The sequence below is a fragment of the Ochotona curzoniae genome, unplaced genomic scaffold (assembly GCF_017591425.1).
Source record: "Ochotona curzoniae isolate NIBS_2020 unplaced genomic scaffold, NIBS_Ocur_1.0 contig_64, whole genome shotgun sequence".
NCBI lineage: Eukaryota > Metazoa > Chordata > Mammalia > Lagomorpha > Ochotonidae > Ochotona > Ochotona curzoniae.
The window spans coordinates 51,108,849-51,123,443 of record NW_024466502.1 but is presented as its reverse complement, the minus strand read 5'-3'; the positions used below and the strand labels follow the sequence as shown (position 1 = coordinate 51,123,443).

The 14,595-nt window shown below is 39.5% G+C and overlaps 1 pseudogene; it reads left to right on the top strand.

Moving 5' to 3' along the window:
• The first annotated feature begins 1,678 nt into the window (after positions 1 to 1,678).
• LOC121163552 overlaps positions 1,679 to 14,595 on the top strand; it is a 64,636-nt pseudogene continuing 51,719 nt past the window's right edge.

Sequence of the window (14,595 nt, the reverse complement as noted above, 5' to 3'; positions counted from 1 at the left end):
GTAATATTCTTCATCTGCAAATCAGGTTGAAAAAATTTGGGTGTCACCCATGCAGATATTTGTAGACCCAAGCTCCAGTGTGGCTCACTGATGTGAATTTTGGTAAGAAGTAACCTCTTGTCCAAGCTCTGAGCTCATACTTCTTTCCCTGTGCTTCCTGACTCGGTCCCATCCCTTTTGTCTTTTACCTTGTCTCCTGCGCATCTATCTAGTAACCATATCTAGCATTCTCAATTCACATGCAGGGTTGGAATAAAATCGCAGTTTAGCTCCAGCTGGGTAGATTTCCGCAGTGCAGCCCGAAGAACCTCACCTGCTGCTGAGAAAGCACGCAGATGTGGCTTGTAATCAGATTTCAGGGGAATGTGGCACATTGTCAAGTTGTCAAGGTTTCATTTCTGGCCAGACACGAGGGAGAAACTGAAATGAGGCCTCCAGAACGAAATGAAAATGTCAGGTGCTAGAAAGGAAGTACCCAACTCAGAGTCTACACAGTTGGAGGATGCCAAAGCAGCCTTTTGTTTTTGGCTTTATCTGCTTAAATCAGGAAAAGTGACTTGTACCAGAGAAACACAAGCTCATTGCACATAGTACATACATGAATGCAGAAGTAATTCAAGAAATACATGTATGCACGAATATACAAAGGTACTTCAAAAAGTTCATGGAGAAGTAGCATTAAATGACTAGTTTATTTTCATGCAAATTAAGAGATTCTGGTATAGTATTTTTCCCATAAAGTGCATTTTCCATAATGTTCATATATATATATTTCTTTTATTTCTTGAATTGGAAATTTTTGTTCCATGTGGAAAAGCTTTGGTATATGAGTCCATTATTTTATTAAAATGAATCACTCACAATTATTACTCTGACATCATGAAATCATAACCTTAATCTACGTTCAAGCATTTGCTATTGCTATTATATAGAGCATGTTGACTAATGTGTTAGCCATCAAGCACTTATAATACAAAATTATAAGTTCCAAAATGGATTCCCACCTGAACAGTCATAATAAAGACTTTCATAGGTTTAGAGGAGTATTTGGGGGAAATAATTTATTTGCTTAACACTTGTACAATTCTTTTTTTTATGTATTAGGAATTTTGTGGTTGAAGTGGCATGCTAGAGAAACACTTTGGTATTTTTGAGGGTCATCATGGGTAAGAAAGCCACTGGCTATTCAACTTGAAATTTCTAAAAGATTGGAATATAATATCAAGAAGTATTTTACTATATGAAATATGAATAAAAACTCTAAACTGGTATAATCATTTGAAAGTTGATTTAATGCTATGAGAATAGCAATCTGGCTTAAATTTAAACATTGCATCTCCTGGTTTTTATTGGTTTGAGAGAATAGGAGCAAATTTGATTTTACATCATCAAGAGCATAGTTAGAGGAAAGATGGAATGTAACACATTAGTCAGTGACAGAGCTCAAGCTAACCATCCGAGTCATCTTCAACTCAACTGGTAACACAGTCCCATGGCAGAGCCAAGTGGTACTTTTCTCAGACATACAATATTCCAAAAATGATTGCAATTTAAACTGGCTCTCCAACTTTTTGACTTGATGCCCTAATCAAAAGTTTTGATTCATTTGTCATTGCAAAAATATATTATAGTTAATTTGTGATACTGTTCTAGCTACTCTATAGGGACAAAGTAAATCATGAATTTTCGTCGAGTGACCTCAGCAACCTCAGCCTTAGCAAATAACGGGAAGAAGGAATATGAAAATGGTGTGAACACCAAAGATCTGCCTGGAGACCTTGCACTTGTTCTTTCCCTGTTGTTGAAAAGACTTGCAGGGAGAACAAGGAATGTTTGTCCATTGTCCGGTGTTCGCCCAGAAGCTAGGATCAGTGAGGACTCCTGGGGTCCTCAGTTGTGCAACTTTGAGGTAAGTGAAAGAAAGAAGCAGCATTCTACTAAGCAGGTTTAAGAGACTGTCAAGCCTGGATGCCAGCCGGAGGACATAGGAACGACTTTGTTTCAGGGGTTTTCGAAAGCAGGATTCCTAGCAATATGGGAGATACTAGATCAAGAAAAGGAAAAAAAAATGAATTCCAGAGGAAAACTGTCACAGCCAAACTTCTGATATTCTGATGAGAAGTCAAGTGTACAGGTCAGAAATGATTTCTGTTAAAGAATAAATAATATATTGTTTATTAAATAATATATTGTTTTAAAGCTTATATGAATATACATATAATAGATACACATTATATATATATGACTCAAAGAAACAACTGTAAATGAATGCATGTATACACTATGCACATAGATTTATTGTAAATCATACATAAGTAAAGAAGTATAGCATGAAACATAATAAAAATACATAATGTGCTTTATAAATTATACATAGTTGGTTCTGATACAATACTTGGATTGATTTTTGCAGAGCTCTTGTGTTTATAGCCAATTTATGGCTGGAATTAAGAACAAAATGTAGTTCTCCCTAATCAATATATTTCATTTAAGTCAATGAGTAAGACTAAGCAAAATGTCAAAGACATTGGAACTGTAACTGCAACACTGCTCCATGTGAGGGGTGCCGTTCACACTGTATTGTATCCTGTGCTCTGTAACAGGGCATAATGTCAGTTGTGCCACTGGAGTTGTACTGTGCTATGTAACAGTTTGCTCCTGTTTTCATTGTTCTTTGAGTGACAGGGAAACGGGCTTTGTATGGGTAGGGGATAATCAAGATCTACTTTGTTCTTCATTTATAATAAGATCCATAAATAAACTTTTTAAAAGATTTATTCATTTTTATTGGAAAGGCAGGTAGACAGAGAGGAAGAGAGACAGAGAGGAAGATCTTCCATCTGATGGTTCACTCCCCAAGTGGCCTCAACGGCTGGAGCTGACCCAGTCCGAAGCCAGGAGCCAGGAGCTTCTTCCAGGTCTCCCACAGGGGTACAGGGTCCCAAGGCTTTGGACCATCCTTGACTGCTTTCCCAGGCCACAAGCAGGCAGCTGGATGGGAAGAAGGGCAGCCAGGATTAGAACCGGCGCCCATATGGGACCCTGGGGGTACAAGACGAGGACTTTAACCACTACACTATTGCGCTGGGCCCATAAGTAAACTTTTTTTTTTTAAAAAAGAATTATTTTATTTATTTGGAAGGCAAAGTAAAAGAGACAAGGGGAAGACAGGAAGGGAGAGGACGGGAGGGGGGGAGAAAGAGAGGTAGAGGGAAAAGAGGGAAGGCCTTCTATCTGCTGAGTCACTCCCCAAATGGCTGCAACAGTTTGGCCTTGTCCAGGCTGAAGTCAGGAGCCAGGAGTTCCATCCTACTCTCCCGTGCATGTGCAGGTGCCCAGGCACTTGTACCTTCTCTCACTGCATGACCAGGTGCCTTAGCAGGGAGCTAGATCAGAAGTGGAGTGGCTAGAACTTGAACCAGCACCCATATGGAATGCTGCTATTGCAAGAGGCGATTGACTTGCTGTGCTAAATGCTGTCCTCAGAAAATAACTTTTGAGGTCCTGAAGGATTTTTATTGTTTGAAAAGGGATTTATGTACTTATTTGTTAAAAGAACAATATTTCAGAAACAGAAAGAAAGACATCTTTCATCTGCTGGTTTACTCCTCAAATAACCATAATTGTCATGGTTGGGGTAGGCCAATGCCTGGAGCCTGACACTAAATCCAGATGCCCAAAACAGGTGGCAGGAACTCAAGTACTTTTTTCTTAAAAAAAAGAATTGTTTATGGGGCTGTCTCCCCCTATGTCTCCTTTACACTATATGTAACTTCCAATATTATTTTCAGAATATTATCTGTGTATTATTATCTGTGATGATAATACTACTCACTAAGGATTTGCAGATATATTCTCATCCATAGCAAGATCGAGTTTTCCTTGTTGGCATGCTCTGTGGGCTGGAAACATCCTGTGCCTGGTGTGTCCTTCCCAAAAGGCTTATACGTACAGAAAAGATGAGGTCTTTTGTGTGAGAAGAGAAGGACGATGCATCTTAACTACTTGGTGTAGGATAAGTAATTTTGAATCCCAAGATGATATAACAATAGAGTGATGATGGTATTCATCATCTTAGATCATTGATATGTGAATGTTATTCATTTTATCATAATCTTGATATCCTGGGAATGTAGCAGAGTTTTAGGATCTTGTTTCTGAATATCCCGTCTACATTTGCTCAATAATTACAAGAAAGCAAAGTCACAGAGATAATTAACTATTACTTACCTTCTTCTGTGCAGAAACTGAATTAGTATATGCTCTTCACTGCAAAAGAGCATTTTTTTTACAAGTGCGTGTTTCATGCTGAGGAAGTTGCTGTTTTTGCTGATGTTCATGCTCAGGCAAGGTGCCATGTCTGTGGTCCTGGGCATCTTGATGGAGGGGAAAGAACTCAGCTACAAAAAATTGAGGTGATCATTGTTTTGCAGTGAGTCAAGCTGCCACCTTCAACGCTGATACCCATGTTGGAGTGTCTATTTTGAGTCTCAGACACTCTGTTTTTGATCCAGTCTCCTGTTAATATACCAGGAAATGCATTAGAAGATGGCTCAAATGTGTGTGCCCTGCCACCCACAGGGGAACCCAGGGAATGGTTCCTGCTTTCTGGTTTCAGTCAGAATCTCGCTGTTGAGGCCATTTGGATGGTGAATCAGTGGATAGAAATCTTTCTATCTCTCTGTTGCTTGATTTTTTTGAGGACAAAAATAAATAAAGTGGGCTATAAAGTTTTCTGGCTGCTATTGTCCTGTCAATCCTGGGCTGGACACACACACAGGCTTTCTCTTCTTAGGCTAGAAATAAATCTTCCATAGAAAACCAAGGAAGTAATCAAAAAATATTAAAGACAAACCAACATCATCATTGCCATTAGCAACAGCAAACATTCATTCTGTTTGTATTATAGACACATTATCTCGATTAGCAACAAAAGAACTGTATAAAACATGGGTTAATAGAGAATCTAAAATCTAGGCTTATCAGAGACAAGGTAAATATGATATTAAGACAAAAAAATAAAACAACTTCAGCTAAAAGCTTTATATGGTTAATAAGCATTATTTTAGAAACTTTTTTATTATAAGATATTTAATGAGAAAGATAGAAACTGAAATGTGCACTTAAGGAAGTCACAAATTAATTGATAGATGGAATAAACATAAAATATTAAAATAGGATACTATAGAGTTGAGGTGCAAAATGAAGAAAAGAGAGCAAGCAAGGTATTATCCATAGTCCAGGATGTTTCGTAGAGTGGATATGTTATGAATCCTTGAAAGTCAGAGAGGGTTGCATAATTGGACATGCTCATGTGTATGGGAGTCTTTGTTTTGTTCAGTAAACATTGGCTTAGGGCCAGTTACTGTGATCATATTGTGCCAAATTTTAAGATACACGGAGTATAGAAGGTAGACTTTAAAAGGACAGAGTGAACAGTGGAACTCCAACATAATTTGAGCCACACTACAACAAAGACAACCAAATCCTAGAGGAATGCAGAGAAGAAGAGGCCTCACACCCTGTTCTGGGATCTTAGGAAAGGCTCTTGGAGGTAGTTACATCTTGGTTGAGATGTTGAGGATGAATAGTGGTTATACAGGTAAAGGACATCAGACTGGGGGCAGCATATCCAGGCAGCATATACAAGACCACTTGGTCAGATTTCTAAATGCAGAGTTGTTTTATTTGCTTGAAGTGGATAGGCAACTGTCGAGGCTGGTGATAGAGGCAGATGCCAAATGGCAAAATATTCTGAACCATGTTTAATAATTTGGACCCTATCTTGATGACCATATTTGTCAATGATTATTTTTATTTTTTTTTTAAAGATTTATTTTTATTATTTTTTCATTGGAAAGGCGGATATACAGAGAGGAGAGACAGAGAGGAAGATCTTCCGTGCGATGATTCACTCCCCAAGTGAGCGCAACGGTCGATACTATGCCGATCCGAAGCCAGGAGCCTCTTCCGGGTCTCCCACGCGGGTGCAGGGTCCCAAAGCTTTGGGCCGTCCTTGACTGCTTTCCCGGGCCACAGGCAGGGAGCTGGAAGGGAAGCAGGGCTGCCGGGATTAGAACCGGCGCCCATATGGGATCCCGGGCGTGCAAGGTGAGGACCTTAACCACTTGCACCACCGCGCCGGGCCCCAATGATTATTTTTAAACCTGTAGTTGACATGGGTTCATTTGTTTAGAAACTTCAGGCAGGCTGGGGTGCAGAGAACACATTGAGTGGTTCAGGTTCAAAGCAGACATTATTACCATAGCATTTTCAGACCCACACTAAATGAAAAAGGGACACATGTGCAAAAGTTCAGTCTCCTTTTCCATGACTATCTTCTCTCTCTTGACTCAACTTTCTGGAGTTAGGGACATGTACTAGGAGCATGGGATCCTCAGCATTGTTGGAAATGGTTTTCCGATATTACCTGGATCTCTAGGTTAACGGCTGCTTGAATTTCCCTCTGCTCAAATGCTACCCAGAGACTGAAAAGAAACCACTTTGTAACACCCAGGAGAACCATCTAATTCAGCATCAGCAATTACAAATGGGAAAACATGAGAGAATTACGGTGATTCAATTTAAAATCTGCTGAAAGCTTTGATGAAGGTTTCTGTGACTGAGAAATTGCAGTAGGTAGGAAAACTGTTGTCATGGCCACAGAACAGTTGGTATCTGGAAGAAAATTAAACTCAAATAAAAGTTCTCTGTCAGATAAGGCTTTGCCATCCTCTTCAGTAACTTTTCGATGTTGAGGACAAGCAAAAGCAAGGGATATGTGTGGTAAGACAGGATAAGCATATCCAGGTTGTTCATAGCATCTAGCTTGTATTCTGAGGATTTTAGGTTTCTTACTTCTCTGTGTTTGTGTCACTCTTTCTCTCCTTGTTCGCAGTTGGCAGTACAAGAGCAATACTGATTCATATTACAAGCTTCACTCCTAATAAATAAAAAAAAATACTCCAATGTTATCTTTGAGATAGTAGAGACAGGCATTATGTGCAGTAATGCTGCTTGATGTGCTTGCATCCTTTACCAAAGTTGCTAGAATTGTGAGCTCTGCTTCTAACTCCAGCTTCCTACTGATGCCCACTCTGCGAAGAAGCAGGTGATGGCTCAAATACGCGGGTTCCTGACACCCATGTGGGAGCCCCTGATGGAGTTCCCAACTCCCAACATCCATCTTCTGGCTGTTGTAAGCACTTGGGGAATGATAATTGCAGACTTCTCTGTTGGCCTGTTTTCTGCCATTCAAATGCTTAAAAACGAATAATGAAAATTTAAAACGAATAAAATAATCAGGTAGGACATCTGTGCATTCCTTTTATTCTAAGATTCTGGTAAACACTCCAGCAATATTCCATGTAATAGAATTTATGCATGATTACAGTTGCTCAACATACATAATTAATGAAATGTTGATTCCTATCATCATGCTGTCAGATATAAATATCATCATTGAGGGTTTATGTATGAGTTGGTAAGACGAATGGTGTGAATGTAGCAACACCTTTCAAACCAGAAAGGAAGTCATTCTAGAGTTTTGCTAGAAACAGAAGGCTTGTTTCGATAAAGGAAATTAGAAGCCCATGTGCCTCTTTGAAAATCACTTCCTCTAGGAACTGAGGAAGAAGATTAAGAAAGTGATAGATTCTCTGTTAATCAGAGAACGATTGTTTCTTTCCTTTATGCAATTCTATAATTTTAATTGAACAAATAATCAGGTGTAAGTATAAAAAACAAATGTTTCATTTACTATATATTAATTATATGTATATTACATGCTTGGAATTTATACACATTTAATCTTACTCTTGGAGCAGATGATTTTCAGATGCGTTTAGATGTAATATTGTTCTGACCCACGGCCATTAGATTTTGTAGAATCAGCTAAGACAAAAGAAAAATGTTCAGAAGAGAGGATGCTCAAAGAGTTTGATAAATGGACATGAGAAAAAAAAATCCTTGTTTTGGAGAGTGCATCCTAAATACAAAGTGATGTTCTGGCAATCACAATTATGAAACTTCCATTTTGTAGCACATTTACCTCACTTTTTGGAATCTGTTGTGAAACTAAATTGGCAATGCTTAAAGCTAAATAAAAATTAAATTCTTCCAGGGGACTTGAGTCAATGTAGACATAGCACTTTGAGAAGTTTTGTCATATTCCAGATGAGATGGTATTGGCAGAATAGGCGATGTGGAGCAGCAGGCTCGAGCTGCTCGAACACGCCACTCAACAGAAACACTCATTGTATAATAAAAGGAGAGAACTCCAAGGTGGCTTCCAGTGGTTTTCCCAGCAACTGGCTGGAGGCAGTGTTATTTAAGGATATGGGAAGATTTGTGAACGGGACCAAGATTGCAGGAGAGTGTAATGAAGAGTGCTGGCCCGGCCTCTTCAGTTCTTCCTTCTTTTCTTCCACTCTACAACACTTCTCCCCGTTAGCCCTCTATTTTTCCCTCTTCCTTTTCTTTTTTTTTTTTTCGCTTCCTTTCTTTAAAACAGAAATGGTCAACAATTGGAGAGAATATGTGGCTGAGACCTGCAAAAGGAGATTGTGAAGGGCAGCTTGGGTCAGGAAACTGATTATATGAGAGTAATTAAGTAAATGATTAATGCTATTGAGTTTCTCTGAAAGTAGGCTTCTCATTGCTGAAAAAGTAGGTATCAAATTGGAAAGAGAGAAAGCTGAATATAACCATGTGGTGCAGGATGGGATTTGGGTCTATCTCTGTGGATTCTTGATGTATGTGTGTGTACATACGTACATGTACAATACGTACATAGACAAATAAGTGTCTCCTTTAAATTGTGTGTGGCTAGCCTGGCTTTAGCTATAATATGATTTTTTCTCCCTGTGAGATGCATTTTTCATTTTGGTGATAAATGGAAAGCTTACAAAGGAAGGGAGATGTTTGAGGATGTTTTTGCAATTAAAGCAGATACTTTAAATCGAGATATGTATCTGACTATACCAAAGGCTTCCCAGGCAAACCCTAAAGCACTATGGCTGTGACTGACTGATGCATGAGAATTCAGTGACAACCGAGATAGAAGACCAGAAGTCTTGTTTTTCTGCTAAAACAGCATGGGGTTTTAGTAGACAGCAGTATTTCCCTGGTTACCATATTGAATTGCAAGTGTTTTCAACATCTTTGAAAACGAAAATGCCCGAAGTTTGTGGAGGGAGTTGGTTCATCCTGAACACAGCAACAAGTGCTTTTGAAGCTTAGTGTTTCTCTAGCACCTCATGTATGAATCAGGGTTTTAAGCAAGCGAAAGCTTGCAGAAGGTTCTCTCAGACCTCCCTGGGGCTGTCCTTATTGCTCGGTGTGCTAAACAATAATCTCGCTTGAGAAGCAGGCTTCCCGTTCGCACTCCCAAGGTTGGCAGGCTGAGGCAGGCACTGCTACAGCTGTGATGTTTCTGAGCTGCAGGCAGAGAAGAGGGACTTTGACCTCCCAACACAATATTCTGAAGAGCAGATTTAATATGGGGGAAAAATTGTGACTTAACTGCCCTAAGACACTTGATTAGAAAGTTCAGACGTTTCCCCTGGTAACGAGATCTGAAAATCAAAGTTGCTCACTTGCAAATCAGCTACTCAAATTTGGCTAATGTACCTGCTACACTTTAAAGAAATGGCATTTTATACCTCAAGTTCAACAAGACTGCATAATTGTCATTGCAATTTTGTGAATACACCCAACATTGCCAGGCTGATTCGGGAATAAGCACTAACCAACTGAGGGACATAGGTAGACACCACATCGCTTTCATTATCTTGAAGTTAAAAGTTTCAACTGAATAATTTATAACTGTCTTCCCACCATAACAAGCCATAGACAAGCACCTCACCAAACGTGGTGATTAATTTGTTTTGGCATGCCAGGTTGGGAAAATTGGGACTTAGGAATGCAAATAGGGAAGACAGCTATTTCTCACACAAATGTAGAAAAGCTTTGCACATGTCTGGCAGTAATTGTCTAAGATCAGTCCTTTATAAGGTCATCTCATAGATCACGCATGTCTTTATGCACAAAGAATCTGTGTTAATATATAAAAGGGGAAACCAACTTTGTATGTAGAAACGGCCTCTGACAGTGGTACAAGATGTCCCATTGCAGCTCATTACCTAAGGCACCCTTCAGAACAGTAGCATTAAAACCTTTTGTTCTGTTCTGTTCTTAAAGCTTCTTTGATCAATCCTGAAAATTTCCCGGAAAATTCAGTCATTGCCTGCTTATTTATGCTGAATAAATTTGTGCTCTAAGGAACTATGGACTCCATGTTCATTCTGCTTGGTCACGCTGACATTGTGTTGTAGCTGACTGTCCACACTAGAGAAGGTTCAATTTAAACGGCAGTCTTTGAGGTCTCAGACACAAGCCCTCCAGCCTTGAAGGAGCTTGCAGCCTGAATAAGAGATCTACCTATCTGTCTCAAAAAGCTTTTCCTTCAATCTCAATAACTACATCTACTGCTGATTATTTTGAAATTTTAATTATTTGCTCTTAGGTCCTTGGAGAATATAAATGAGTCTGTCTATGCATTCATTTATAAATTATGAAATTCCAGTTTGGTGCCACTGTGTAGATCAGGGACACGGAGGTGACTCTGATACAGTCCCTGACTCTGAACTTACAATTGCGTTTGGGAGGCAGTTATATAAGTGGCTCATTAAAGAATTGTATTAGTTGAGACTCCTGGATAATTCTAGACAGAATTGAAGCCTTCCACCGTACAGGCATATGAGGCAGTTTATTAGATCAAGAAGACAATGGGATGCAGCCAGTACTTTTTACTTTAAAGTTAAAAATTAGATCTTTTAAAAAAGGGTATTCTAGAAGTATTGATCTTTATTCGGGGGAGGGGGGTTGTGAGTTAAACCTCAGAAATGGGTGTCCCAATAGGTGTGCTACAAGCACCTTCCCATCTGCGTTAATCCACATTCACAATGATCACATATCTAATTATTCTCAGCTCTGGCCACTCACTCATGTGCCTTTCTGGTTTCTTCTCCCTAAACACTGGAATCATTATACCCATAAATCATAAGAAAGTCATGTAAAGGTTGGGATTAAAAGTTTACAAGTTATCATAACAACATTTCTAAGGAGATGTGATAGCAGTGCAGGAAAATTCCTGAAGAATGGAAAGAAGTTTTACTCATGGTGGCAGCATTGGGACACTAGTAGATCGCACATTTTCACTTTTGAAAAAATTATTTACAGGATCCAAATGTATTTGATTTGTGCCTTTATTTCAGATTGTGTATAGAAATCTCTATTTAGGGATCAGCATGATGGCTCAGAGCTAAATTCTTGCCTTGTAAGCCCTGGGATCCCATATGGGCACCAATTCATGTCCTGGCTGCTCCACTTCCCTTCCTGCTCCCTGCTTGTGGCCTGGGAAAGCAGGGAAGGATGGCCCAAAGCCTTTGGACCCTGCATCCACATGGGAGACCCAGAGAAAGCTCCTGGTTCCTGGCTTAGGATAGACTCATCTGTAACCATTGTGATCATTTGGGGAGTGAATCAGCGGATGAAAGACCTTTCTGTCTGTCTGTCCTTCTCTCTGTAAATCTGCCTTCAAAATAAACAAATAAATCTTTAAAAAAATCTACAAATACTTTAAAATGTTAATAAGTATTTTATGTGGGGCCCGGCACGATAGCATTGTGGTTAAAGTCCTCACCTTCCACACACCAGGATCCCATATGGTCTCTGGTTCTAATCCCAGGAGCCCTGCTTCCCATCCAGCTGCCTGCTTGTGGCCTGGGAAAGCAGACAAGGACAGCCCAAAGCCTTGGGACCCTGCACCCGTGTGGGAGACCCAGAAGAAGCTCTTGGCTCCTGACTTCGGATTGGCTCAGCTCCAGCCGTTGTGGCTGCTGGGGAGTGAGCCATTGCATGAAAGATCTTCCTCTCTGTGTATCTGACTTGCCAATGAAACATCAAAAAATCTTTTAAAAAGAAGTGCTTAATGTGACAAGGTTATTAATAATCACTAAATAGTTCCTTAAGAAAGGACACATTTAAAGTAAATGCAAGATGTTTATATACTTAAAGAACACTGGAATAAATCCTCACATTTTACTTGACCTAAATTTGTTTTCAGGTCAGATGGAAGAAATGTTATGTTGATTATCAGGAGTCAGAGGACAGTTGGTGATGATTATGAAGAATCTTAGGGGTCCCTCCCTAACCCTGAAGCTCTTTGTGTTAAAGCAAATTCTTCCATTGGGTGGTTTAACACCAAGACTTTCTCTTTCTGTGGTCAAGGCTCTTCTAGTGCCCACAGGTGTCAGCTTGGAGAGGCATTTTCACATTTCATTAGCTCATGCTGAAGTTGGGTAGAAAACGCAAAGTTGTTCTTCTGAAAAAGTAACTTGGCCTCGTCTTCTGTTGCTCATCTTCGGCTTGAGTGACATTATTTTCCTCACAGATCCTCAAATGAACTTTAACGGATATTTTCCTTTTCCTTAAAATACCTTTCCCATTCTTTAATGTCCATCTTTCTCATCTTCAAAGTCCTTCAGTGTTCATCTTCAACTTCTGTGAAGTCTTTTCTGTCCCCTCAAGGCAGAGTCCCTCACATTCACATTCAAGAAACTTCTGGATCTGCATCTAGCCGGGATGCCAGCAGAAAATACAGCACAGGAAAACAGGGATAATAATACCAGACAGAGGGAATCCATGGATCCCAAATCCAGGAGATATAGAGAAATCCGAAAAGAACAATCTCAGGAAACCAAATAGTTGGATACTGTATATCAGCACTGAGAGAAATAAAGGCACTTTACCTGATCATTCTTTCCTACTTCCACAGTTCTTACTAGGCTTGTTTTTGCTTTGGGAGAAGGGGCTGTTTTTATTTATTTTTATGTATTTATTGAAGTAATTTATTTAACCTACTGAGAAATTGCCTTTGTCGAGTATGTGTTGCTTTAATGAAACAGCAGAGGCTGGATACTTTGCGAAGAGATCTATTTTGACTCACATTTTTGGAGATGGAGATGCTCAGGAGCACGGTGTCAGCACCTGCTCAGGTCTGGGTGAGGGTCTCCTGCTGCACTGCCATAGGAGAGAAGTGGGGAGGAATACAGCAATGGGGACAGGAGATGCGTGCAGGGGAGACTGACCAACGGATGCAAATCCCTGTAGTCACAGCGTACTTTAGCAGTCATCAATCCAGTACTATTCATGTTTAATCCCATCTTGAGAGAAGGATATGTGTCCAATCATGTGGTTGGTCCCCCAAGCACCCAGTCACCTCGGAGAGACGCCGTCTCTTAAAGGCCCCATCACTTCTCAACACTGTTGTGTTTGGGACTAAGCTTTCAGCGAATGCAATTTTGAGAGATCCAAACCATAGGTGACACCAAGAGTATTTGCCTCAAATGTTTATTTGTGGGTTTGGAGAAATTGCAGAAAAAAAGAAAGTTTCCAAATTGCCTGGCTGTAACTGCTGTCATGCAACCACATTTCAGAATTGACACTGTATGTCTCACTGTTACTCCTCTCAGCTTCCTTCATCAGCTACCACAATTTCAGCTATCATGATTTAATTTTCAGAACGCCGCCTCTCAAGATTTAACAGCAGTATTGTTCCATCTAACTTTCTGTAGCGATGGAGAACCTGTGCGTTGGCAAACTCCAGTATGATAACTACTAACCAGCAAGGCTATTGAGTCCTTGAATGTGGGTTTGTGATAAACACACATTTTTTTAAAGAAAGATTTTGCTGAAATTAATGGGCATATGGTAAGTTGTCATTTGAATATACCCTTGAAGATATTGCCCAAATGAAATTTTTAAAAAGCCATAAAATATTCATTCCTACAACTGTCGTTGCCAAGCCTGTTAACCCTTTCCTTCCACTGTGACCCACTCAGCTCTGTTTAATGAAACTAAGGATTAGTTCACATCTCATTGCATCTTAAATAACTGAGATAATGGAGAGTGTACTCTTTCATTTGGTTTCTTTTTACAGAAGAAATATTCTAAGATTCACCTCTGCTGTAATGTACACATAAAGTTTTTTTTGTTTCTTTTTATTGCACAGTTGTATGTTATGGTAAACACATACCTCATTTTGTCTATTCACCTGCTAAAAGCCACTAGGATTTTTTCCAGTGTTTCACCATTACAGTTGAAGCCAAGAACTCTCATATGTGTAAATTATTTTATGGACATTTCCAGTTCTCTTGAATAAAAAACTAACATTATAATGAGTATTTATAGATGTAAGTTTAGCTTTCAAAGAAATTGACTTTACGTTTTCCATCTACAGTTTGTGAAAGTGGGAGTTCTTCCACATTCTTGCAATCATTGCTGTTCCAATCTTTTCAACGTGACCTATTCTGATAAGTGAATAATTGTTTATCTCATTACAATTTTGGTGTGCAGCTCCCTAATGCATGATGATTTTGAGTCCATGTGCTCACGTGTCATTTGCCTACCTTCTTCGGTGAGGCGTCTGCTTCTTTTCCTGTAATTTGGGACTTATCATTGCAGATTTTTTCAGAGTTTAAAAAATAACTATTTCTAAACACAGGGAAAGGCTGCAGTCCTCAAATTTCTACC